The 26,849-nt window shown below is 36.2% G+C and overlaps 1 long non-coding RNA gene across 8 annotated transcripts; it reads left to right on the plus strand.

Moving 5' to 3' along the window:
• Positions 1-1,400: 1,400 nt before the first annotated feature.
• Positions 1,401-25,578, plus strand: LOC141659045 (uncharacterized). 8 transcript variants are annotated; one of them, XR_012549581.1, is made up of 5 exons: positions 1,401-2,532; positions 3,059-3,160; positions 3,282-3,764; positions 3,843-4,460; positions 25,114-25,578. It is a non-coding gene; the product is annotated as an uncharacterized LOC141659045 (long non-coding RNA). The 8 variants fall into 8 exon arrangements; XR_012549582.1 differs by lacking the exon at positions 25,114-25,578 and adding an exon at positions 4,543-4,738; XR_012549579.1 differs by lacking the exon at positions 25,114-25,578 and having other exon boundaries at positions 3,282-3,609; positions 3,671-3,764; positions 3,843-4,738.
• The last annotated feature ends 1,271 nt before the right edge of the window (positions 25,579-26,849 follow it).

Consider the following 26,849-nt stretch of genomic DNA (forward strand, 5'->3'; position numbering starts at 1 on the left):
TGATCATCTCTCGCGTTTAGAGGATCCCATTGCTACTTCATAAGATAAGTCATTGATTAACGAGTCTTTTCCCGATGAGCAGTTGTTTGGAGTGCAAGAGGAAGAACCGTGGTTTACGGACATTGTGAACTACCTTGTGAGTAATATCATGCCTCCCGATTTGTCGTACGCTCAAAGGAAGAAGTTTCTGCATGAAGTGAAGTGGTATATGTGGGATGAGCCGTTTCTTTTTTGACAAGGAGCTGACCAAATCATCAGGAGATGTATTCCATACAGTGAAACAGGGGGGATCTTGCGAGATTGCCACTCAACGGCTTATGGAGGACACTATGGTGGAGAAAAGACAGCAGCTCGTATTCTTCAAGCAGGTTTCTTTTGGCCAACTTTTTTTAAAGATGTTCATCAATTCATTTTGAAATGTGATTGATGTCAATGTGTGGGTAATATGTTCAAGAGGGATGAGATGCCTCTTAATGTGCTTCTTGAGGTTGAAGTCTTCGATGTTTGGGGAATTGACTCCATAGGGCCATTTGTCTCATCTTGTAACAATCAGTATATCTTGTTGGTAGTTGATTATGTGTCAAAATGGGTTAAAGTTAAGGCGTTACCAAGAACGATGCGAAGGTAGTGCTTAATTTTCTTCACAAGCAGATATTCACAAGATTTGGAACTCTAAGAGTCATAATCAGTGATGAGGGGTCGCATTTTTGTAATCGTAAGTTCACTGCTATGATGCAAAGATATAATGTGAATCATCGCATTGCTACGGCTTATCATCCTTAGACAAATGGTCAAGCTGAGGTATCTAACTGAGAGATCAAGCGTATTTTACAGAAAGTTGTGTGTCCATCGAGAAAGGATTGGTCTTTGAAGCTTCACGAAGCTGTTTGGGCGTATAGAACAACATACAAGACTCCATTGGGAATGTTGCCGTTTCAATTGGTTTATGGTAAGGGATGTAATTTGCCGGTAGAGCTAGAGCATAAAGCGTATTGAGCTTTGAAGAAGTTGAATCTGGACTTGGATGCATCTGGAAAGAAGAGGATGCTTCAATTGAATGAACTCCACGAGTTTCGACTTCAAGCATATGAAAATAACAAAATATATAAGGAGAAAGTCAAGAGGTGGCACGATAGGGGTCTAGTGCTCAAATCATTTTTGCCGGGGCAACAAGTTCTTTTGTTCAACTCTCGTCTCCGTCTTTTTCCTGAAAAGTTGAAGTCAAGGTCGTCAGGGCCGTTTGTTGTCAAAACTGTGTTTCCACATGGAGCGGTGGAGATTTTTGAGGATGACCCGGGCCAAGCAATCAAGCACTACACCAAATATGACCTATGACAACCCCCTCCAAGAAATTGTTACCCCAATATATTACCTTAGCTATTCTACTTATGACCTAGGGTTTCTCATAAGCTTTAATTAGATTTCGATTACTACAATATAATCCCCTAAACTTCAAGAATTTCTTATTTTTTTCTTGGACTTGTGTCTTGGTTGGTCTAATCTCTCTTATTTTAGGTGTTCTTCAGATTAGGGCTTGTATTTCATGGTTTGTTTAAGGTGCTTTCGATTTGCGGGCTTTGTTGTTATGTGTATGTTCTTCATAATGAGGTGATGTTTTCGAATTTGGTATTTTTAAATTTTGTTCCGTTTGGTCTTATTGAATTTAAAAAATATATATCTTGTGACCTGTTGTAATTTATTATTGCAAGAAAAAGGATCCAGAGCATTCTGCTGCAGATTGTTTGGTTATGGTCTGTTTGTTTTGAAGGAAGGGGTATTTCTAGTTTCGGTGTCGAGGGAGGTGTGTATGTGGTGAGCTCCAGGGGGTAGGAGGTGTGTATGTGGTGCTGTGTTTTTTGTTTTGGGTTTATCGAGTTGGTGATCAGTCGAAGGGTAGTAGTTGTGTGTGGTCGAAGGAGAGGGGGAGTAGCATTTGGAGTTTATTATATACACTGCTCTATTTTTTCATGTCATTGTGAGATGTATTACTTCAAATTTGTAGCTTAGAGAGTAACAGGGGACAAAATATCTGGACTGGCCAAGTTTTTCCTTGGTATTGGAGTTCCTGGAAATGCCAAAGACTTGTATTATCAAATTGATGGACTGGATTGCTTAGAGAGTAACATGCAAGTGATTAACTATTTAATTTAATTGTCCTGTTGGCGTAGTTCACTAGAATCAATAATGTTATCAAGTCATGAACTACATTTTGCGTTGCATACTTGCACTATCATTTTCTTTCTGCCTAGTGGGAGTGCTATATTAAGTATAGTATTGTTAATACTTAGTAGTGAAACTTTTCAAAGATTAGTGTTTAATTTTCTTTTGTTCTGTCTGTTGACCTTCATTTCTTACATCGGAAAAATGCTTCTTGTCACTATTTTGCTTGTACTTGTGATTTGTCAACATATTATGGATAAACATTCTACCACAATTTTGTTAAACTCTTTCTTGATTTGTAGGGTTCTGATCCCTCTCGTCCAATCAATTCAGTTGACGGTAATTTCATGTACAAGGAATGACAAGCTTAAGGTTTGTCTCTTAATTACATAAAATAATTTAATATTGGGACATTTGTTCAACACTTTATATAAATTTGTCTTCTTGACTTTTTTACTAGTATTACTTTGTATATATAATATTAATAACATCTTGTAATCTCATGCAATCTATGGGGATTATGATTGTTAATTGTACAGTAATGCTATATCTCTATATATGTTGCTAGAATAATCATGTGAACTTTTGGTGAGGATATTTATAAGATTTGCAAGTGTATACAGCAGAGGTAATGTTAGGGGTGATCATATAATAGCATAATTTATATTATGATGCTATTTTTTTAAATGTTTATTTGCTTTACAACGAGTATCCTGTTAATTCTTTTATTTACTTGTAGTTGGTCTAATTTGTTACATTATGCTCTTTGATGGCCTATTAATTTTTTAAGTTTATTGGGTTACTTTTATGCACATGGTAATAAAACACAAATTTAGAATTCCATTTATATGTTTCATGTTGGTTCTGCTTGTGATATTAAATCATGGCATCTTATCAGGTGAGGGTGACTATAGTGCTGGGATCTGCTGCACCACCTCTATCAGTAATACTCATGCAAGTGTTTAGTTCTAGTTCAAAGGATGCATCCATCATTGACTAGGTCTACCTCTCAAATTTATCTATATCTTGTTTTTTGCTTTTTTTGTGGTTATGCAGGAAAAAGCCAAATCATGTTGGTAAAAATCTTACTATTGACTACCATTTGATATGCTCTTATGCAGGAACTCACTTTCGACTCTGAAAATGGTATCCATATCTTAGAAGGTTTTCCAGAAAGTGTTGATGTTGGAAAGTACGCCTTTGTTTTCAAATTAAGGCGGCTATTTCATTACTTTTGCATTCTGTAGCTCTTATTTTGGTTTACATATATATAGATGACATGTTTTCTTGATTTCTCTAGGTTGTGCTTCATGATGCTAAACTTAAGAAAATCTATGCTACTGGAGGTCGGGCAAAAGTACCAATATTTGTGATAGGGGTTATGCAAGTTGACAATGCAAAATTTACAGTGTTTGACAGCGACCTTGGAAGTGTGGAAACCCAAAAAATGTATGTATTTTACTTACTTAAGTCAAGGCATATTATCACTGACTTGTTGTTTGATGAACAGGTTGATTGAATTAAAGAGTGCTCTTATTTTTAACACGAAGATATATATCTCTGGTAGATATGAATTTCAACTAACAGTGGGAGATGTTGTCATGGTAAACTGGCTGTCTATTCTATTACTTCCTGCTTTTTTTAGTAGTTTACTCACTATCTAGTGTTGTTTCATCATTCAGGAGAACTCTTTTATGCAAGCCCTTGGCCATGTAGAACTTGATTTGCCAGAACCACCTGAGAAGGCAACCCGCCCTCCTCCACAATCCGTGGATCCGTATCTCAAATATGGGCCCAATTCTTTATTATTGAGTTACATTTATTTTTATAATTATTATTAAGCTATGTTTTCTTATACAAATATTAAAAATTCACTAAAAATAATTTACTTGCCTTTAAACTTGAGCATGACAAATCTACTAGTGAATTGATCTCTTAAAACTAAAATAATTATACACTAGTTATTATTCGTGCTCACTTGAAATGTAAGCTTCATTGATTTATATTCTTTCCATGTCAGTTTATCATCCAAGTTCTCCCTTTTGCTCAATAATGCATCATGTTCATCCTGTACATTTTTTAATAAAATATCTCAATGTGTTTCTTGTGATGATGTTAATTTACATAGGTAATCTTCTTTTGACAAATTATTATTACTTACTATTAATTCTTTCAGGATATGTGGATGTTCTGTTAGAGTTTTGATCGCGTAAGTTATAGCCAGGGAGGTTGTTTCAAAGCTAGCAAACAGGAGCACAAACATCAAATCCAAAGCAATTGCTCCATCAGTCTTACTTCAGGTATTACTGATCGTAAGGGCTTACTTGGTATTTAAAGGAATCACCGTGTAAAAGTTGCACTATTTCACTCTTCATTATAAAGACTTGCAGAAGCCAACCTGGATATAAGAATTGACATCCAGGACTTGTCCGTGATTGCTTCAAGTGACAATGATGATGGTACTAATAGCTGAAGGGTTTTTAGCACATAAATGCAACGAAAACGTAAATTTAAATCTTAAAAAAAATGAAACCCTCTGCAAGATCCATGCGAAAAATAATATTTAATTCGGAGTTCAGTCTGTTTACCTTAAGAAGCTTTACGTTAATGGAAAGATGGAGGTCTTTAATAGCGATCCAAGAACGATGAACGGAAATCCCTAGCAGCTGCTCCTCAAGTGTGAAGCACTCCACCGGTATCCACCAAGAGTACAATGTGATGGAGGAGGAAGAGGTTGAGAGAATTAGTTGCCTCCCTCTTGTTTTACTTTAGAATTAGGGTTAATTATTTGGGTTTTGGCAAATAGGGTTTATGATAGTATATTTATAGGCAAAATAAAATTTTCAGCTGAAATTTTTCCATAAATATTATTATTAACCCTTTAATTGATTATTCTTATTAACCAATTAACTAATAATTAAAACACCTTTTAATAATTAATACCTTTTCTAAACACTTTAGAAAAATAATTCTCTCACTTGATTTAATTTCCAAAATTCAATTCTTAATTAATAATATTAAGAATTAATTAAATCTCATTTAATCAATTATTAAATCTGCTAATGAATTATTTATTTCACAAATAAATAATTACCAGCCATTATTAATTAATTCCTCCACCATTAAATCATTCTCTTTTATGGTGTGACCATGTAGGTTCAATATTAAGCCGGTAGTAGAAATAAATAATAATAAAACTATTTTATCATTATTTATATAAATTCTCTAATTCATTAAATATGATTAATTAATAAATTAATCATATTTATTCTACATCGTGAGGGATACTTCTCAGCATATCGCGACTATCCGGATAATACGAATTCACTGCTTAGAATACCAAGAACCTATTCAGTGAGTAGTTACCGTACAATCAATTCCTTCTACCCTGCAATGTCACGATTAAATACAAGGCATGGAACTTGTGTCAAGCCTATATTATTTAATCATTTGCTTTCTCATTCACTATGCTTACTTCTATTTAATATAAATTATAAACTCCTTTCTAATTTCATTAACTCTGGCCAGAGATACCTGAACTAGCATAAGTGGATCAACATTGAACATTCTCTTCCTTCACTGGAAGGGGTAGATCCTTTATTGATCATACACTATCTTCGTGTACAAATTCCTATACCCAGTAGAGACCTTATAATTGTCCCTGGAGACTAAGAACTAAACCAAAGCATAGTTCAGTGCACACAAGATGACTATGATGACCTCAAGTCTAAGGATACTTGTACAACTATCACTATGTGAACAACTGCTGACAGTGAGTGAACTCCATCAGTTGTTCAGCTGTGTGAGTCATGTTCAGTGAACTTATTCTATAATAAGCACCTACATACTAGCTATAGTGTCACCACACAAATGTCTATGAGAACAGACATCCTTCATAATGAAGCAAGCATAGTATGTACCGATCTTTGCGGATTACTAATTACCAGTTAGTAATTCTACGACCAGGAAATATTTAAGTTTAGAGTTATTATCTTTTAGGTCTCATTATTATGATCTCATCACAATCCATAAAAAGCTTTACTCTAAACTATGGTATATCTTATTTAAACATTTAAATAGATAGAGCCCGTAATAATAACAAAACAAGTCTTTTATTAATATCAATGAAATCAAACAGGTTACATAAAAGTTATTCCTAAATCCTCATACATGATTGGACTTAGGACATATCTCTTTCAATCTCCCACTTGTACTAAAGCCAATCACTCTGGTATCTAATACCCATCTTGTCTTTATGACGATTAAAGTGACTCTGAGAAAGTGGCTTTGTGAGTGGGTCTGCTACGTTGTTATGTGTGCCAACTCTCTCGACGTTGACATCTCCTCTATTTTCAACTCAGATTCACCACCAAAAATAAGAAAAATGTCCTGAGTCCTTCGCAAGTACTTAAGGATGTTTTTCACTGCTTTCCAGTGGTCTTTACCTGGATTGGATTGATATCTGCTCGTCACACTAACTGAATAAGCAACATCAGGCCTTGTACACAACATCGCGTACACGATAGATCCTATTGCTGAAGCATAAGGAATCTTACTCATACGCTCTCTTTCTTCAGGTGTCTTAGGAGATATTTTTTCGGAAAGGGACACTCCATGGCTCATCGGTATGAGACCTCTTTTGGAGTTTTCCATGCTAAACCTTTTAAGCACTTTCTGGATATATGTACCCTGGGTAAGACCTATCATTCTTCTAGATCTATCTCTATAGATCTTTATACCGAGAATGTAGGATGCTTCTCCCAAGTCCTTCATGGTGAAATTCTTTGATAGCCATACTTTGACTGATTATAGCATCGGTATATCATTTCCTATAAGAAGTATGTCATCCACATACAATACAAGAAATGTTACTGCGCTCCCACTAACCTTCTTGTAGACACATGTTTCATCTATGTTTTTGATAAAACCAAACTCTTTGATTGTCTCATCAAAACGGATGTTCCATCTACGAGAAGCTTGCCTTAAACCATATATGGTTCGCAGCAGCTTACACACTAGGTATTTATTTCCCTTGGAAAGAAAACCCTTTGGCTGTGTCATATACACTTCCTCCTTAAGTTCCCCATTGAGGAAGTCCGTTTTCACGTCCATTTTCCAGATCTCATAGTCGTAGTAAGCAGCAATCGCAAGCAAATTCCGAATTAATTTTAACAGGGCTACAGGCAAAAAAGTTTCATCAAAGTCAATCCCTTGCCTTTGTTTGAATCCTTTTGGCACGAGCCTGGCCTTATAGGTCTCCACCTGGCCATCTGCTCCAATCTTTCTTTTGTATACCCACTTGCACCCAATAGGCTTAACACCTTCAGGCACCTCAACCAGAGTCCATACTTGGTTGGTATACATAGATTCCATTTCGGATTTCATGGCACTATGCCATTTCTCTGAGTCAACACTACTCATAGCCTCATTATAGGTCACAGGGTCGTCATCATCAATGATTGACAACTCATTGTCATTCTTAATGACAAGGCCATAATACCTCTCAGGTTGGCGAGACACTCTCCCTGTCCTACTAATGGGCTGTTCCACAGAAGGTTGTTCAGTCTGAACAGGTGTTTCCACTTGATCCGTAGTAGTTTGTGCTTCTTGAACTTTATCAAGTTCAATTTTGCTCCCACTATTTCCTTCAAGGATAAACTGCTTTTCCAAGAAGGTAGCATGTCTGGAGACAAATACCTGATGATCAGTGTAAAAGTAATACCCCAAAGTCTCTTTAGGATATCCCACAAAATTACATTTTACGGATCAAGATTCCAGCTTATCTGGGTCAACTTTCTTGACATAAGTTGGACATCCCCAAATCTTAACGTGTTTAAGACTCGGTTTCCTTTCTTTTCATATCTCATATGGTGTTTGAGGAACATATTTGGAAGGTACCTTATTTAGTAAATATGCTGAGGTTTCCAATGCATAACCCCATAGGAATACTGGAAGATTCGCATAGCTCATCATGGACCGAACCATGTCTAACAAAGTTCGATTTCTCCTTTCAGATACCCCATTTAACTGTGGAGTATATGGAGGAGTCCACTGGGAGACTATACCATTTATTTGAGATAATCTAGAAACTCTCCATTCAAGTATTCACCACCTCGATCTGATCGAAGAGTTATAATACTGTATTTGGTTTGTTTCTCCACTTCATGTTTATATTCTTTGAACTTTTCAAAGGCTTCAGACTTGTGTTTCATCAAATACACATATCCGAATCTAGATCTATCATCTATAAAAGTAATGAAGTACGAAAATCCACCCATGGCTTGCGTAGACATTGGTCCACATACATCTGTGTGTACCAATCCTAGAAAATCTGCAGCCCTCTCTCCATGTCCAATAAATGGAGATTTGGTCATTTTACCCAATAGACAAGACTCGCATATGGGATATGATTCAAAATCAAAGGGGTCAAGTAACCCTTCCTTATGCAATGTCCGCAATCTATTTTCACTAATATGACCTAGCCTACAGTGCCATAAATAGGTCAGATTTTCATCATCTCGTTTTCTTTTATTAGTTTATTCAATCTGAAGTAAATCATGCTCTACGTCACATACATACAGACCATTATTTAAAATGCCACGTCCAAAAAGAACATTATCTCTAAGGATAGAACATTCATTATTCTTAATAATAAATGAAAAACCATCCACATCCAACATAAGAATAGAAACAATATTCCTCACAATAGAGGGAACGTAATAACAATTATTCAAAATAATAGTCTTTCCCGTAAGCATATGTAAACTAAATGATCCTACAGATATGGCCGCAACCCTTGCTCCATTGCCCATACATAGAATCACCTCATCTTTTTCAAGAGTCCTACTTCCCTTAGTCCTTGCAACGAATTACAAATATGAGAACCACAGGCGGTATCTAATACCCAAGTAGAAATTTGACCTAGTGACATTAACTTCGATCATGAATATACCTGAATCAGAAGCGGTAGTCTCACTACCCTTCTTCTTCTTCAATTCTACAAGGTAAACCTTGTAGTTCCTCTTCCAGTGCCCCACCTTGTTACAGTGAAAGCAAACAGCTTTGCTCTTGGGGTCTTCAGCTTTTGGTGGAACCGGATTTTTCTCACCTACTTTCTTCTTCTTGGAAGGGTTCTTCTTCCTTTTCTTAGGATTGGAACCTTCACCAATTAGAAGAACATAACTCTTCTTAGGGGGGAAATTCGATTCCGCAGTCTTCAACATGTTGTGGAGTTTAGGCAGGCTGACATCCAGCTTATTCATGTGAAAGTTCACAACAAACTGCGAGAACGAACTCAGAAGTGATTGCAAGACCAAGTCTTGGCTCAGCTCCCCATTTATGGAAAAACCAAGTTGTCCAAGACGTTCAATCAAATTGATCATCTTAAGTACATGGTCATTCACAGATGATCTCTCAGACATCCTACAACCGAACAGTTCCTTCGATATCTCATATCGAGCTGTCCTCCCTGCCACATCATACAACTCTTGTAGATGCATAAGGATAGTGTGAGCATCCATATGCTCATGTTGCTTCTGTAGCTCAATGTTCATGAAAGCTAGCATGATGCATTGAGCAACATTTGCATCATCTATCCACTTACGATACACAACATGTTCATCATTATGTGCATTGCTAGCAGGTTTAGTAGGCTTAGTTGAGTCAAGCACATATTCCAGCTTCTCAACCCTGAGAACAATTCTCAAGTTTCGAAGCCAGTGAGCAAAATTAGGACCAGTCAACTTGTGAGCATCTAGTATACTCCGGAGTGATATTGCAGAAGATATAACGAATATAGTAAATCTGTAAATGATGAACACATAACAACAGTTAGCAAATATTCAATTTCATTTCAAGACACTATATGAATCAGGTCTTTATTCATAAGTGGCTCCCACTAGTTTATCTAATTTATACAACCCCTAAGTGAATATTAAGCATTCATAATGCTAGTGGGAATAGGGATCCTACATTCCATCACACAACCTCGTCTGTAGCACGAAACGTCACGTGATGTTCAATAGGCAGACAATTCTTGTCAATTACATATCATGTTATTCCCTAATAAAACTTTAGCCTCTTGAATAATTGAGTCACGGCTGTAGCATGACAAACTCAATATTCTAAGTCAAGTCTAACCCAACATTTCGTACAATTGAATCAGTCTCCAACGACCCACGGCTGTAGCACGTAACGACCTTTAGATTCTAATTCAATGTACACATCTCTATGTAATAGACAAGTATATCTTATTTCGAAATCAAAGCCCTCGGCTGTAGCACGAAACGACAATGATTTAAAAATAAGAACCACTTTCTACCATGTTGGAAGGCTATGACCGACACAAGCCCGTTGTGTCATTGGCCAATTACTACTTGATATTATTTAATTTTAGAGGGATTATATTATGTTACAATCATAATCATATTATAAAGAGATTCTTCCTTTTAAATTAAATATTTTAAATCAAAAATCGATAATCAGATGATTCCCATATCGGGGGGAACATTGTCAAGAGGCGTCACTTTATACCCCTTTCTTACAGATAGAAATCTGCTTTTGACAGAATCATCCTTTCTCTTAATATTGAAATTTCATATTTAATTACGTGTTTCATAAACACAAGAATCTCATGATTGTATTCATAATATTTTTGTTAAGGCAAGAAACGATTCCTATTCTAGATTTTCTAGAGAACACCTTATATTGATTTAAGTTCACCTAAATCTATCATCGCATGGTAAACATATGCATATATCTCATATATAAAATTAAATAAATAAGTAAATGTAAAGTGCAATAAAGTAAATGTGTTTGGTTATGGCCCCATCCTATGTGATCTTTATCAAGCTCATGATAAAGATCAAGGTCAATCTAATATGGTGATGGAAATAAATACTTATTATATAAGTCTTCTTCTTTGTTTAGACTTCTTGTATGCCGCGTCTTCTTCTTTGTATCACCTCCATTGGATAGCCTTCTTGAGTCTTCAATTACATTACATAGATTGAAAGTAAAACTAATCTAATGAACTTACAAGAATACCTCGAGTTACATTCGAGATTTATGATTACAAAGATTGACGACATGCAAGTCGTATTTAAAACCAAACCAAAACCATTACACTAAGGTCGAAAGGCAATAACCATCCACCATGCTCATACAACACATAAAAGCATGTTAAAACACATAATCTGATCTTAACATATCATATTATCCATGATCTGATCATAAAAAGAAAATATGACAAAAATCAGAAAAATCAGAAAAATCAGAAAAATCAGAATCAAATCAGAAAAATAAGAATCACTGTTTACGGGCAGTAAACGACGTCAAACGCCTTACAGATGAGTCGTTAATAGCTTTAGCTATCAGTTTTGTTCAGAAGGTCGTTTACCTATGGAATAGGGTATTCGTTTGCGTAAATCAGACACCAGACCCAGATTTCAGCAAATCTGCAGCAGCCAATTCAGAATCCGTATCTAATATGATTCTCATAATTAGAACAAACATAAATCATGTATATATCAGTATATATACAGATTACATAATCATCTTATGATTATACAACTCACATGAATATCATATATTCAAAACCATACATATATAAGCATATTATATCAACATTAAATCATGGCGAATCACGTACATGCTCATATATCGAAAACAGTTAAACAGATAAACGAATTAAAAACTTTTCGCAAGTAGCTTTGATGCCATTGAAGGGTTTTAGCACATAAACGCAACGAAAACATAAATTTAAATCTTAAAAAAAAATGAAACACTCCGCAGGATCCATGCAAAAAATAATATTTAATTCGTAGTTCAGTGTGTTTACCTTAAGAAGTTTTACGTTAATGGAAAGATGGAGGTCTTTAATAGCGATCCAAGAACGATGAACGGAAATCCCTAGCAGCTGCTCCTCAAGTGTGAAGCACTCCACCGGTATCCACCAAGAGTACAATGTGATGGAGGAGGAAGAGGTTGAGAGAATTAGTTGTCTCCCTCTTGTTCTACTTTAGAATTAGGGTTAATTATTTGGGTTTTGGCAAATAGGGTTTATGATAGTATATTTATAGGCAAAATTTTCAGCTGAAAATTTTCCATAAAATATTATTATTATTAACCCTTTAATTGATTATTCTTATTAACCAATTAACTAATAATTAAAACACCTTTTAATCATTAATCCCTTTTCTAAACACTTTAGAAAAATAATTCTCTCACTTGATTTAATTTCCAAAATTAAATTCTTAATTAATAATATTAAGAATTAATTAAATCTCATTTAATCAATTATTAAATCTGCTAATTAATTATTTATTTCATAAATAAATAATTACCAGCCATTATTAATTAATTCCTCCACCATTAAATCATTCTCTTTTATGGTGTGACCCTGTAGGTTCAATATTAAGCCAGTAGTAGAAATAAATAATAATAAAACTATTTTATCATTATTTATATAAATTCTCTAATTCATTAAATATGATTAATTAATAAATTAATCATATTTATTCTACATCGTGAGGGATACTTCTCAGCATATCGCGACTATCCGGATAATACGAATTCACTGCTTAGAATACCAAGAACCTATTCAGTGAGTAGTTACCGTACAATCAATTCCTTCTACCCTGCAATGTCACGATTAAATACAAGGCATGGAACTTGTGTCAAGCCTATCTTATTTAATCATTTGCTTTCCCATTCACTATGCTTAGTTCTATTTAATGATAAATTAGAAACTCCTTTCTAATTTCATTCCCTCTGGCCAGAGATTCCTGAACTAGCATAAGTGGATCAGCATTGAACATTCTCTTCCTTCACTGGAAGGGGTAGATCCTTTATTGATCATACACTATCTTCGTGTACAAATTCCTATACCCAGTAGAGCCCTTATAATTGTCCCTGGAGACTGAGAACTAAACCAATGCATAGTTCAGTGTACACAAGATGACTATGATAACTCAAATCTAAGGATACTTGTAAAACTATCACTATGTGAACAACTGCTGACACATGAGTGAACTCCATCAGTTGTTCAGCTGTGTGAGTCATGTTCAGTGAACTTATTCTATAATAAGCACCTACATACTAGCTATAGTGTCACCACACAAATGTCTATGAGAACCGTCATCCTTCATAATGAATGGTTGGATGTTTTGGGAGGATGTTTTTTAGATGTTTGATGTTTTGGATGTTTTATTGAATTTGGGGTTGCTTAAATACCAATAGCACATTTTCAATTTCTTATTCGTCAAAGTGTTACACTAGCTTCATAAACTGTTACCGTAGACAATGTAAAATGTTTCTGCAGCTTGCTTACAAATGTTACATTAGCTACTAAAAGTGTTACCATAAGTTCTTAATATACACCATAAAAGTGGGACCCACATGCCACGTCACTACATGCCATGTCATCAATGTGGGCCCCACACTTCCACGTCAGCATTTCACGTCATTTTGAAAATTTTGTGTCTCTCTAATGTAACATACGTTTTACGTTACATTTGGACTGTTTTTTGTTACCTTAGGGGCCTAGGGTAACAGAAAAGGTCATGTTACACTATGCGACGTTTATGTTAGATTAAGTACCCTAAGCTATCACTGAAAAAACTAACTTAAATTTTATGTTACCTTAGGCTATTTTTGGCCTTTGGTAACGTTAAAAGGGCCCTGTTGTAACCTTTTTTTTGTTTACAACAGGTTGTTTTTGGTGTAGTGAAGGTAAATGGTCAGAGGTTGAAGCATTACTATGGTGACACGGCAAACCGTGAGGTGGTTAATGCCGTTTTATTGTCTGTTTGATCTCACAATTCTACGTCAAGCTAACAACGTAAAGCAAGCGCTTCTTGGGAGGCAACCCAAGTTTGTTGTACAATAGTAGATAGTGGAAGAAGAAAGAAAGGAGAAAAACACAAAAAATAAAAAAAAATTCGGGGCCAAGTACAGAAGCACAGCGCGCCCGCGCTGAGGAAGCGGGGCGGCCGCGCCAATTTTCCAGAGATAGAGTGCGGCCGCGCTGTCTAGCAGGGCGGCCGCGCTGGAAAGACAAAAGCACGGTGCGCCCGCGCTGAGGTAGCGCATGGCAGTGCTGCGCCCTGAGTCCGAATTTTTTTTAATGCTGGGAATAAAGAGGAAATCACGGACCTCTTTTAAAAATCAATTTCTACCCGAATTTTACTCTTCCACATCCCAAATTTCCCTCTCAAAATCAAACCCATTATTCCCACTATTCCCATAATCAATTCCTACTTATATTCCATATCTAATTCTCTTCTCACCTCCTATATATACATACACTTATACACAAACTTCTCCACCACTTCTCAAATCACAAACACAATTCTTTCTCAAACACTTATCTTTCATTCTCTCTTATTCAATCCCAATGGCACCCAAGAGATAAAGAACTCAAGTCAGTAGTAGCACCACTGATTCTTCGAGTGCAGGTGGTGTGAGGCCGAGGTTTTTAACTCCCGAGGTTGAAGCGGAGTATACGAGGCTTCTCTAGAAGCCTATAGCAAAGGAGCGAGGTTTTCTGTCATCGGGGAAGGATGGTAAGTTGTTGGAGATGATCTTGGAGATGGGTTGGGTTGCTTTTTGCGAGGTACCCGCTGTTGTGCCCATGAATGTTATTCGAGAGTTTTATGTTAATACTAAGGCGGAGAAGAATGGTTTTACTATGGTTAGGGGGATGATGGTGGAGTACAGTACGGATGCGATAAGAAGGGTGGTTGATTAGCCCGCGAGGAGGCCCGGTCAGGACACCTGGAATGATAAGACTCCGGAGGACTTTGATTTAGATTTTATTGTTTCTACTTTGTGTGTACTTGAGACTCACTGGAAGTTCAAGAGGGGCACGAATGACTATTCCACGTTCCCTGCTTCGAGCATGAACAGGTTTGCTCGTGCATGGAATGCGTTTATTTGTGCTAACATCATGCCATCTTCTCATGTGCATGATGTGACTGTGGAGCGTGCACGGCTATTGTGGGGGATTCTTCAAGGTGATTATGTGGACATTGGGATGGTGATTTACCAGAAAATTTTGAGAGTTTTACGAGGGAGTATTACGGGTCCTATACACTACGCGTCCATTGTGACAAAGCTGTGTGGCAGTTGGTGTTCATTGGCCAACATACTAGCAGCTCCAGATTCCGAGTGCTCCGATTGACAGCACCACTTTGGCGATGATACAAGAGTGGGATGGAGGCAAGCCTGATTTGAAGGGACTTGGTTATTCTTTTGACCATATGCCTGGTGGGAGGCCAGCTGCCCCAGTCGAGCAGAGCCACATGGAGGTCTCAGTTGGGTGAGGAGGCTGGTCCATCGCAGCAGGAGTAGGAGGAAGCAGGAGCTGATGTTGGAGTTGGTATGAGCATGATGCAGTATTGGCGTCTAGTGAGCAGGATGGATGTGATGCATGACATCCATAGTCGGTTTGCACGAGATCTCACCCAAGCACTAGGGACTACTTTCAGAGCTACAGGTGGACATCCAGTGGCTAGTATTTGGTGAGGACTCCGTGTATCCACTGTCAGACACGCCTGACACTCCACCTGTTGGGGGTGAGGATCCTGATTTCGAGTAGGTATGCCTGATTCCTTACTATTACCTTCACTGAGGACATTGAAAACTTTAAGTTTAGGGGGTAGTAGTTGAAGGAATATGTTTTGTGTGAGTCACATATAGTTTGCATATTCATGATAGTTTAGTGCATATAGTTACATGTTTTTCCATATATTTTTTTTGTAGTTTTTATGATAGTTTGTTAATATAGTCATGTATTTGCATAATAACATGATCCCATAGATGACTTGTCCGATTGACTTGTTATATTGATGCTAGTGTAGTGATATCGTGTTTAGTGATGTTAAATAGTATAGAATTGATTTGCATGCTAGAGACACTTGTATTTCACTATGTCTTATGTTGGATTTTTAACGCAGCGGGGGTATGGAAAAACACTTTTACACATACAAAATCCAAATAAAATCATATAAATCGTGATTAAAAATTCGAGGGATCGAATCTAACCTTTAAAAATAATTCGGAGACAACGATCAGAGATCCTTAGCAGTTGCTCCTCAAGTGTGAAGCACTCCACCGGTATCCACCAAGAAAATGACTTTTAGGAGGAGGAGGAGGTAAAGAGAATTTGGTTTTCTGAAACTTTTGGGTTTCTGGGGTTAAAATAAAATAGGGTCTATAATAGTGTATTTATAAGCAAAATTTTCAGCTGAAATTTTCCCATAAATATTATTATTATTATCCCATTTATTATTCTCATTAATAATTAAAACACCTTTTAATTATTAATCCTTTTTATAAACACTTTAGAAATAATTCTCTCTCTTGATTTAATTTCCAAAAATTAAATCCTTAATTAATAATATTAAGAACTTTTCTTAATTAATTTATAATCAATTAAATCTCATTTAATCAATTATTAAATTTGCCAATTAATTATTTATTTCATAAATAAATAATTATCAGCCATTATTAATTAATTCCTCCACCATTAAATCATTCTCTTTTTATGGTGTGACCCTGTAGGTTCAATATTAAGCCGGTAGTAGAAATAAATAATAATAAAACTATTTTATCATTATTTATATAAATTCTCTAATTTATTAAATATGATTAATTAATTAATCACATTTATTCTACATCGTGAGGGATGTTTCTCAACATATCGCGACTATCCGGAAAATATAAATTCACTGCTTAGAATACCAAAAACCTGTCAGTGAATAGTTACCGTACAATAAACTCCTTCTACCCAACAATGTCCCGATTAAATACAAGGCATGGATCTCGTGTCAAGCCTATCTAATTTAATCACTTGCTTACCATTTATTATGCGTAGTTCTATGCAAATCAGAAACTCCTTTCTATCTGGGCAGAGATTCCTGAACTAGCATAAGTGGATCAGCCTTGAACATTCACTTCCTTCACTGGAAGGGGTAGATCCTTTATTGATCATACACTATCTTCGTGTACAAATTCCTATACCCAGTAGAGCCCTAATAATTATCCCTGGAGACTAAGAACTAAACCAAAGCATAGTTCAGTGTACACAAGATGACTATGATGACCTCAAGTCTAAGGATACTTGTACAACTATCACTATGTGAACAACTGCTGACACGTGAGTGAACTCCATCAGTTGTTCAGCTGGGCGAGTCATGTTCAGTGAACTTATTCTATAATAAGCACCTACATACTAGCTATAGTGTCACCACACAAATGTCTATGAGAACAGACATCCATCATAATGAAGCAAGCATAGTATGTACCGATCTTTGCGGATTATTAATTACCAGTTAGTAATCCTCTGACCAGGAACTATTTATGTTTAGAGTTATCATCTTTTTAGGTCTCACTATTATGATCTCATCATAATCCATAAAAAGCTTTACTCTAAACTATGGTATATCTTATTTAAACACTTAAAAAGATAGAGCCCGTAATAAAAACAAAACAAGTCTTTTATTAATATCAATGAAATCAAAACAGATTACATAAAGAGTTATTCCTAAATCCTAATACCTGATTGGACTTAGGACATATTCCTTTCAATCTCCCACTTGTACTAAAGCCAATCACTCTGGTATCTAATACCCATCTCATCTTTATGGCGATCAAAGTGACTTTCAAAAAGTAGCTTTGTGAGTGGGTCTGCTATGTTGTTATGTGTGTCAACTCTATTTCAATACAATACAAGAAATGTTACCGCGCTCCCACTAACCCTTTTGTAGACGCATGGTTCATCTACATTGTTGATAAAATCAAACTCTTTGATTGTCTCATCAAAACGAATGTTCCATCTACGAGAAGCTTGCTTTAAACCACATATGGTTCACAGCAGCTTACACACTAGGTTTTCATTTCACTTGGAAAGAAAACCATCTGGCTATTTTCCAGATCTCATAGTCATAGTAAGCAGCAATCGCAAGCAAAATCCGAACTGATTATAACAGGGTGACAGGTAAAAGGTTTCATCAAAGTCAATCCATTGCCTTTGTTTGAATTCTTTTGCCACAAGCCTGGCCTTATAGGTCTCCACCTGGCCATCTGCTATAATCTATCTTTTGTATACCGTATACATAGATTCCATTCTGGATTTCATGGCACTATGCCATTTCTCTGAGTCAACACTACTCATAGCCTCATTATAGGTCACAGGGTCGTCATCATCAAATGATTGACAACTCATTATCATTCTCAATGACAAGGCCATATTACCTCTCAGGTTGGCGAGACACTCTCCCTGACCTAGGAATGGGCTGTTCCACAAAAGGTTGTTCAGTCAGAACAGGTGTTTCCACTCGATCTGTAGTAGTTTGTGCTTCTTGAACTTCATCAAGTTCAACATTGCTCCCACTGTTTCCTTCAAGGATAAACTCCTTTTCCAAGAAGGTAGCATGTCTGGAGACAAACACCCGATGATCGTTGCAAAAGTAATACCCTAAAGTCTCTTTAGGATATCCCACAAAACTACATTTTCCGGATCGATATTCAAGCTTATCTGGGTCAACTTACTTGACATAAGCTGGACATCCCCAAATCTTAACGTGTTTAAGACTCGGTTTCCTTTCTTTCCATATCTCATACGAAGTTTGAGGAACGGATTTTGGAAAGCACCTTATTCAGTTAATATGCTGAAGTTTCCAATGCATAACCCCATAGGAATACTGAAAGATTTGCATAGCTCATCATGGACCGAACTATGTCTAACAAAGTTCGATTTCTCCTTTCAGATACCAATCTGGAGGAGTCCACTGGGAGACTATACCATTTACTTTGAGATAATCTAGAAACACTCCATTAAAGTATTCACCACCTCGATCTAATCGAAGAATTATAATACTATGTTTGGTTTGTTTCTCCACTTCATACTTATACTCTTTGAACTTTTCAAAGGCTTCAGACTTGTGTTTCATCAAACACATATCCGAATCTAGATCTATCATCTATGAAAGTAATGAAGTATGAAAATCCACCTATGGCTTGCTTAGACATTGGTGCACATACATCTGTGTGTACCATTCCTAGCAAATTTGCAGCACTCTCTCCATGTCTACTAAATGGAGACTGCAATGCCACTATAAAGTGAGATTTTCATCATCCCTTTTCTTTTACTAGTTTATTCAATCTGAAATAAATTATGTCACATACATACAGACCATTATTTAAAGCACCACGTCCATAAAGAATATTATCTCTAAGAATAGAACATTCATTATTCTCAATACTAAATGAAAATCCATCCAAGTCTAATATGGGAATAATATTCCTCACAATCGAGGGAACAAAATAACAATTATTTCAAACAATAGTCTTGCCCGTAGGCCTATGTAAATGAAATGATTCTACATCTTCAGCAGCAACTCTTGCTCCATTTCTATCAGTAGAATCACCTCCTCTTCCTCAAGAGTCCTACTTCTCCTTGGTCCCTGCAACAATTGCAGATTTGAGAACCACAGGCGGTATCTAATACCCAAGTAGAAATTTGATTTAATGACATGTTCACTTCTATCATGAACATACCTGAATCAGAAGCGGTAGTCTCACTACCCTTCTTCTTCTTCAATTATGCAAGGTAAACCTTGCAGTTCCTCTTCCAGTGCCCCACCTTGTTACAGTGAAAGCAAACAACTTTGCTCTTGGGGTCTTCAGCTTTTGGTGGAACCGGCATTTTCTCACCTACTTTCTTCTTCTTGGAAGGGTTCCTCTTCCTTTTCTTAGGATTGGAACCTTCACCAATTAGAAGAACAGAACTCTTCTTAGGGGAAAAATTCGATTCCGCAGTCTTCAATATGTTGTGGAGTTCAGGCAGGCTGACATCCAACTTATTCATGTGAAAGTTCACAACAAACTGCGAGAACGAACTCGGAAGCGATTGCAAGACTAAGTCTTGGCTCAGCTCCCCATCCATGGCAAAACCAAGTCGTCGAAGACGTTCAATCAAATTGATCATCTTAAGTACATGGTCATTCACAGATGATCCCTCAGACATCCTACACCCGAACAGCTCCTTCGATATCTCATATCGAGCTGTCCTCCCTGCCACATCATACAACTCTTGTAGATGCATGAGGATAGTGTGAGCATCCATATGCTCATGTTGCTTCTGTAGCTCAATGTTCATGGAAGCTAGCATGATGCATTGAGCAACATTTGCATCATCTATCCACTTACGATACACAACATGTTCATCATTATGTGCATCACTAGCAGGTTCAGTAGGCTTAGGTGAGTCAATCACGTATTCCAGCTTCTCAATCCTGAGAACAATTCTCAAGTTTCGAAGACAGTCAGCATAATTAGGACCAGTCAATTTGTGAGCATCTAGTATGCTCCTGAGTGATAGTGCAGAAGACATAACGTACAAAGTTAATCTGTAAATGATAAACACATAACAACACTTAGCAAATATTCGATTTCATTTCAAAACACTATATGAATCGGGTCTTTATTCATAAGTGGCTCCCACTAGTTTTCCTAATTTATTCAACCCCCTACATGAAAAATTAAGCATTCATAATGCTAGTGGGAATAGGGATCCTACATTCCATTACACAACCCCGGCTGTGGCACGAAATGCCATGTAATGTTCAATAGGCAGACAACTCTTGTCAATTACATTTAATGTTATTCCCTAATCAAACTTTAGCCTCTTGAATAATTGAGTCACGGCTGTGGCATGACAAACTCAATATTCTAAGTCAAGTCTAACCCAACATTCCGTACAATTGAATCAGTCCCCAAAGGCCCACGGCTGTGGCACGTAACGACCTTTAGATTCTTATTCAATGTACACATCTCTATGTAATAGACAAGTATTTCTTATTTCGAAATCAAAGCCCTCGGCTGTGGCACGAAATGACAATGATTCAAAAACAAGAACTACTTTCTACCATGTTGGAAGGCTATGACCGACACAAGCCCGTTGTATCATTGGCCAATTACTACTTGATATTATTTAATTTTAGAGGGATTATATTACGTTACAATCATAATCATATTATAAAGAGATTTTTCCTTTTAAATTAAATATTTCAAATCAATAATCAATAATCAGATGATTCCCAGATCGGGTGGAGCATTGTCAAGAGGCGTCACTTAATAACCCTTTCTTACAGATAGAAATCTGTTGTTGACAGAATCATCCTTTCTCTCATATCGAAAATTCATATTCAATTACGTGTTTCATAAACACAAGAATCTCATGATTGTATTCATAATATTGTTCTTAAGGTTATGAAACAATTTCACTATACTAGGTTGTCTAACAAACGCCTTATGTTCATTTAAGTTCACCTAAATCTATCATCGCATGATAAAATAAGCATATATCACATATATCAACATAAATAAACATCAAGGTAGGCATGTTATATCATCTAGTACATTAGTCTAAGCATTATACATCTCTATGTATCACATGAAGCATTTAAAAGCAATTTAAACAGTTAAAAACAACTTAAAAACACTTCTGTTAGCTATAAACAGTTCGAAACAATTTCATAAAATATCATATAATATACCATTAGAAGCGTCTCGAAAGGACGAATCCAACGGCACCAAAATCGCCCATTTCTGAGCTGGCACGCGCCCACACGCGCCTAAACAAACTTTCCCACGCGCGGCCAAGCGCACACGCGCCTGACAGCGCGTGTCTGACTTTCCACCACGCGCACCCACGCGCTCACGCGTTCCACGCGCCCGAACCCTGATGCTGACGTCACCAGCGCGTGTCTTCCACGCGTCGCGCGTGGCACGCCAGCGCGTAAGCCCCACGCGCGCGTGGTCAACGCGCGGTCCTTCCCTTTACAGCGATTCGCCGCCGCCTTCTCTCTCCCTCGGTTTGCGTGCGGCCTGACCTTCTTTACACTGTCTTTTTCTCCCGTGCAGCAGACAGCAGTCCCAACATAGCAGAATAACAGATGCAATATATATATATATATATATATATATATACTTACAATTTATATATATATATGATTATTTAATTACGAATTTAATTGCAAGAACTTCAAAAATTCATAATAAAAAATCTATACATCCTAAAATTATGAAAAAAATACCTAGACGATCTACAACACTTGTAGAACCCAGATCAACATTCAAAATTATTCTGAGAAACGATTTCTCATCAGACAAAATTAATCCATGATATAACTTGTAAAAATCATAATTAATTCATACAAGCACATAAAATTCTGAAATTTTTACCACAGATCTATATGCATACAACCTATGCTCTGATACCATTGTTGGATTTTTCAGGCAGCAGGGGCATGGCAAAACACTTTTACACATACAAAATCCAAATAAAAGCATATAAATCGTGAATAAAAATTCGAGGGATCGAATATAACCTTTAAAAACAATTCGGAGACAACGATCAGAGATCCTTAGCAGTTGTTCCTCAAGTGTGAAGCACTCCACCGGTATCCACCAAGAAAACGACTTTTAGGAGGAGGAGGAGGTGGAGAGAATTTGGTTTTCTGAAACTTTTGGGTTTCTGGGGTTAAAATAAAATAGGGTCTATAATAGTGTATTTATAGGCAAAATTTTCAGCTGAAATTTTTCCATAAATATTATTATTATTATCCCATTTATTATTCTCATTAATAATTAAAACACTTTTTAATTATTAATCCTTTTTCTAAACACTTTAGAAATAATTCTCTCTCTTGATTTAATTTCCAAAAATTAAATCCTTAATTAATAATATTAAGAACTTTTCTTAATTAATTTATAATCAATTAAATCTCATTTAATCAATTATTAAATTTGCCAATTAATTATTTATTTCATAAATAAATAATTATCAGCCATTATTAATTAATTCCTCCACCATTAAATCATTCTCTTTTTATGGTGTGACCCTATAGGTTCAATATTAAGCCGGTAGTAGAAATAAATAATAATAAAACTATTTTATCATTATTTATATAAATTCTCTAATTTATTAAATATGATTAATTAATTAATCACATTTATTCTACATCGTGAGGGATGCTTCTCAACATATCGCGACTATCCGGATAATATGAATTCACTGCTCAGAATACCAAGAACCTGTCAGTGAATAGTTACCTTACAATAAACTCCTTCTACCCAACAATGTCCCGATTAAATACATGGCATGGATCTCGTGTCAAGCCTATCTAATTTAATCACTTGCTTACCATTTATTATGCGTAGTTCTATGCAAATCAGAAACTCATTTCTAATTTCATTCACTCTGGCCAGAGATTCCTGAACTAGCATAAGTGGATCAGCCTTGAACATTCACTTCCTTCACTGGAAGGGGTAGATCCTTTATTGATCATACACTATCTTCGTGTACAAATTCCAATACCCAGTAGAGCCCTAATAATTGTCCCTGTAGACTAAGAACTAAACCAAAGTATAGTTCAGTGTACACAAGATGACTATGATGACCTCAAGTCTAAGGATACTTGTACAACTATCACTATGTGAACAACTGCTGACACGCGAGTGAACTCCATCAGTTGTTCAGCTGGGCGAGTCATGTTCAGTGAACTTATTCTATAATAAGCACCTACATACTAGCTATAGTGTCACCACACAAATGTCTATGAGAACAGACATCCTTCATAATGAAGCAAGCATAGTATGTACCGATCTTTGCGGATTGTTAATTACCAGTTAGTAATCCTCTGACCAGGAACTATTTAAGTTTAGAGTTATCATCTTTTTAGGTCTCACTATTATGATCTCATCATAATCCATAAAAAGCTTTACTATAAACTATGGTATATCTTATTTAAACACTTAAATAGATAGAGCCCATAATAAAAACAAAACAAGTCTTTTATTAATATCAATGAAATCAAAACAGATTACATAAAGAGTTATTCCTAAATCCTAATACCTGATTGGACTTAGGATATATTCCTTTCATCTTATTGGTTGCTTGAGTGCTAGATCATGACCATGGTTTGTTTATTTGTCGAAGTTTAATTGCTTGTTTATATTTAGAATTTAGGATATTCTCTTAATGATAAAATAGGATGTATATTTAAAAATTGGAGAAAATTGGATTTCATTGCTAGTTGTTATGGCTAGGTGTCAAATGGCTAGTAGCCGGCTCATATTTATATGAGTAGTCTAGGGTTGAACGAGATGGAGCGAAACACACTCGTTCAGAACTTTGTGAAAAAAGAAGAAAAAAAAAGAAAAAAAAAGGAAAGAGAAAAGAAAAAGAGAAAAATAAGTGTTATGCATAATTGATCACGAGTGGGCTCTTTAGTACTCGAGTTATTAAGTACTTAGGGGACTTTTTGCCTAGTGACCTAAGGATTTTATAGTTTTGGATCCACTAACCTAACGCTCGCTACATGGGTACTATTGTATAAGTCTTTTATGGACCTCACATATTGCACGGTCAAATAAGCGTACTTGTGTTGTTTTTTTGTGAATAAAAACATGAATTCATATAAAACTCCAATATAAGAATTGAAGTGTTATAAGTTATTTTGTGTCTAGCTTTTATTTTATTTATAAACTTGTGATTGGTTTGTGAGTAGTGAGTCCTGATTATTGATCTAGTTGCGATAGTATGTTTGTAAGCATTTGCACACCTCGTGAATAACTGCATTTTTTGAGATGTTGCTTGTTGTTTGGTTTAGTTATTCTATGGGGATCGTCGCATTCATTTAGTTGCATTCGTGCATTTTTTTTTCTTGTTCTTTGAGTCTGTTTATGCTTGAGGAAAAGCATCGATTCAAGTTTGGGGGTATGTCGAGTGACATTTATGACACTTTATAACACTCCATTAAGCTTTAAATTGGTGTATTTGTACTCAAGTTGTTGGTGTTTTAATGTGTTTTCTAGTGTTTTTGCATTTCAGGCATTAATTCGGAATTTAGGTGAAATAGCATTGATTTTATGCTAATATGGTGTTAGGATGATGTCCAAGGAATAAAGCTCATGAAGACCAACTCATTGCAGCAAGAAAAGAAGAGAATAGTAATTGTCTCCAGAAGGTCGACGCGCCCGCACTATCATAGCGCGCGCCTGCACCCAAAGTACAGAGACACAGCGCGCCCGTGCTAATCAAGCGCGCGGCCGTGCAGGGTCGGGATTTTAGAATCCTGATTCTTACGGGTTTTTGATTGGAGGACTTCTACTATGCATGGGCTGCTATATATATATAAATAAAGGTCATTTTTCCTAAGGAGACATACCAGAGCACAAGGAGAAGGCGTAAGAAGACTGTTTTAGCACAATTCAATGAAGGCGAAGAAGATCTAGTTTATACTTGTGATTCTTTGTTCTAAGTTGTAACTTTGGATGCTAGTTTTCTTATTAGTAGACCTATACTCTTGTTTCGTACTTTGTTTATCATTTATTCAGTATAAAGACTACTTTTATTATACCATCCTTTCATCGAAACCCACATTGATGATGAGTCCGGTTATGGGCTAATCGTTATCATGGGGTTCTAGCAGATTTATTTATGGATTTCTTTAGTTAATTTTTTCGATGCCTTAGTGTGTGGTGATTGTATGATAATCTAGTATTGGTTGTGCTTATTCATCTTATGAGCGTCGCGAACTTAAAAGATAGCGTGTTAATTCTTAATGAAGCGAAAGTGAATTTAAGGATTTAGAACTTGCCATGCTAGCATAGGTTCATGTGTTATTGTTATACATGATTCGTAGGTAATTTTAACCATCTTACTTTCGCTATGTAATCACGATAGACATACAGGGTCTCAATATAATTGGTATCTATTAAGCTTCATAACTTTTGTGGATGTCTGGTAGTATGTTATTTGTGCAATGAAAGTTGGAGTTTAGCAGTTTCGTGTTGTCTGATTAGTGTCATCACAATTACATGCTAAGGTTAAGAACAATAAGGCTATTGAATGAAGTATTTAATGAAGTTAGAATCCCATGTTTGTGTCATATATTATTTAACTCTCTCTAATCTCTTAGTTAATGTTCTTTAGTATAATTCTCAATATTTAATCGTAGTATAATCAAAGCCCAAATTAATATTCGTCTTAGCATTGAATAATAGCCATATCATTCTTGTATAAGTGCATAAATCATAAAGTTAATCTAAATCAGTCCCTATGGGAACGAACTAGAAATAATTCTATATTACTTACGATCGTGTATACTTGCATGAATTATTAGTACGTGTTTAGCGACTAACAGTCTCAGGGACTAGATCATGTAGCTCTGATACCAACTTGTGGCGCCCTCAATCTCGGGGTTAGGAAATGAGGACCCACACACCGTTAAACTAATAATAAATAAGCATAAACCCCGAATACTATTAACATGATCTAAACATGATTAAGTTTGAGACAAGATTACAACTACCAACCATATAATATATTTTAAAACCCAAAATAATATTTAATTTTCACAATCGATTCCGACTTGGAACCGACAGATAACCCATTGTATCTTTACACCCTTCCAAGTATAGCGCTTGCTCACACAACCTTTACTACCTGCTCTGGCATCTGGAAGCCTACGACACGGTGGGGGCCACCAGGTACGCTCTTACGAGCAATGCACCTAAGTCTGGCAATCTTTTCGCTTAACTGCCATGGTTAGAACAAAGCAAAAATATATGAGCACAAAAAGCTCAGCAAGTAACTATATGACAGTTCTATGATGCAACAA

The sequence above is a fragment of the Apium graveolens genome, chromosome 5 (genome assembly GCF_009905375.1).
Source record: "Apium graveolens cultivar Ventura chromosome 5, ASM990537v1, whole genome shotgun sequence".
NCBI classification, from domain to species: domain Eukaryota; kingdom Viridiplantae; phylum Streptophyta; class Magnoliopsida; order Apiales; family Apiaceae; genus Apium; species Apium graveolens.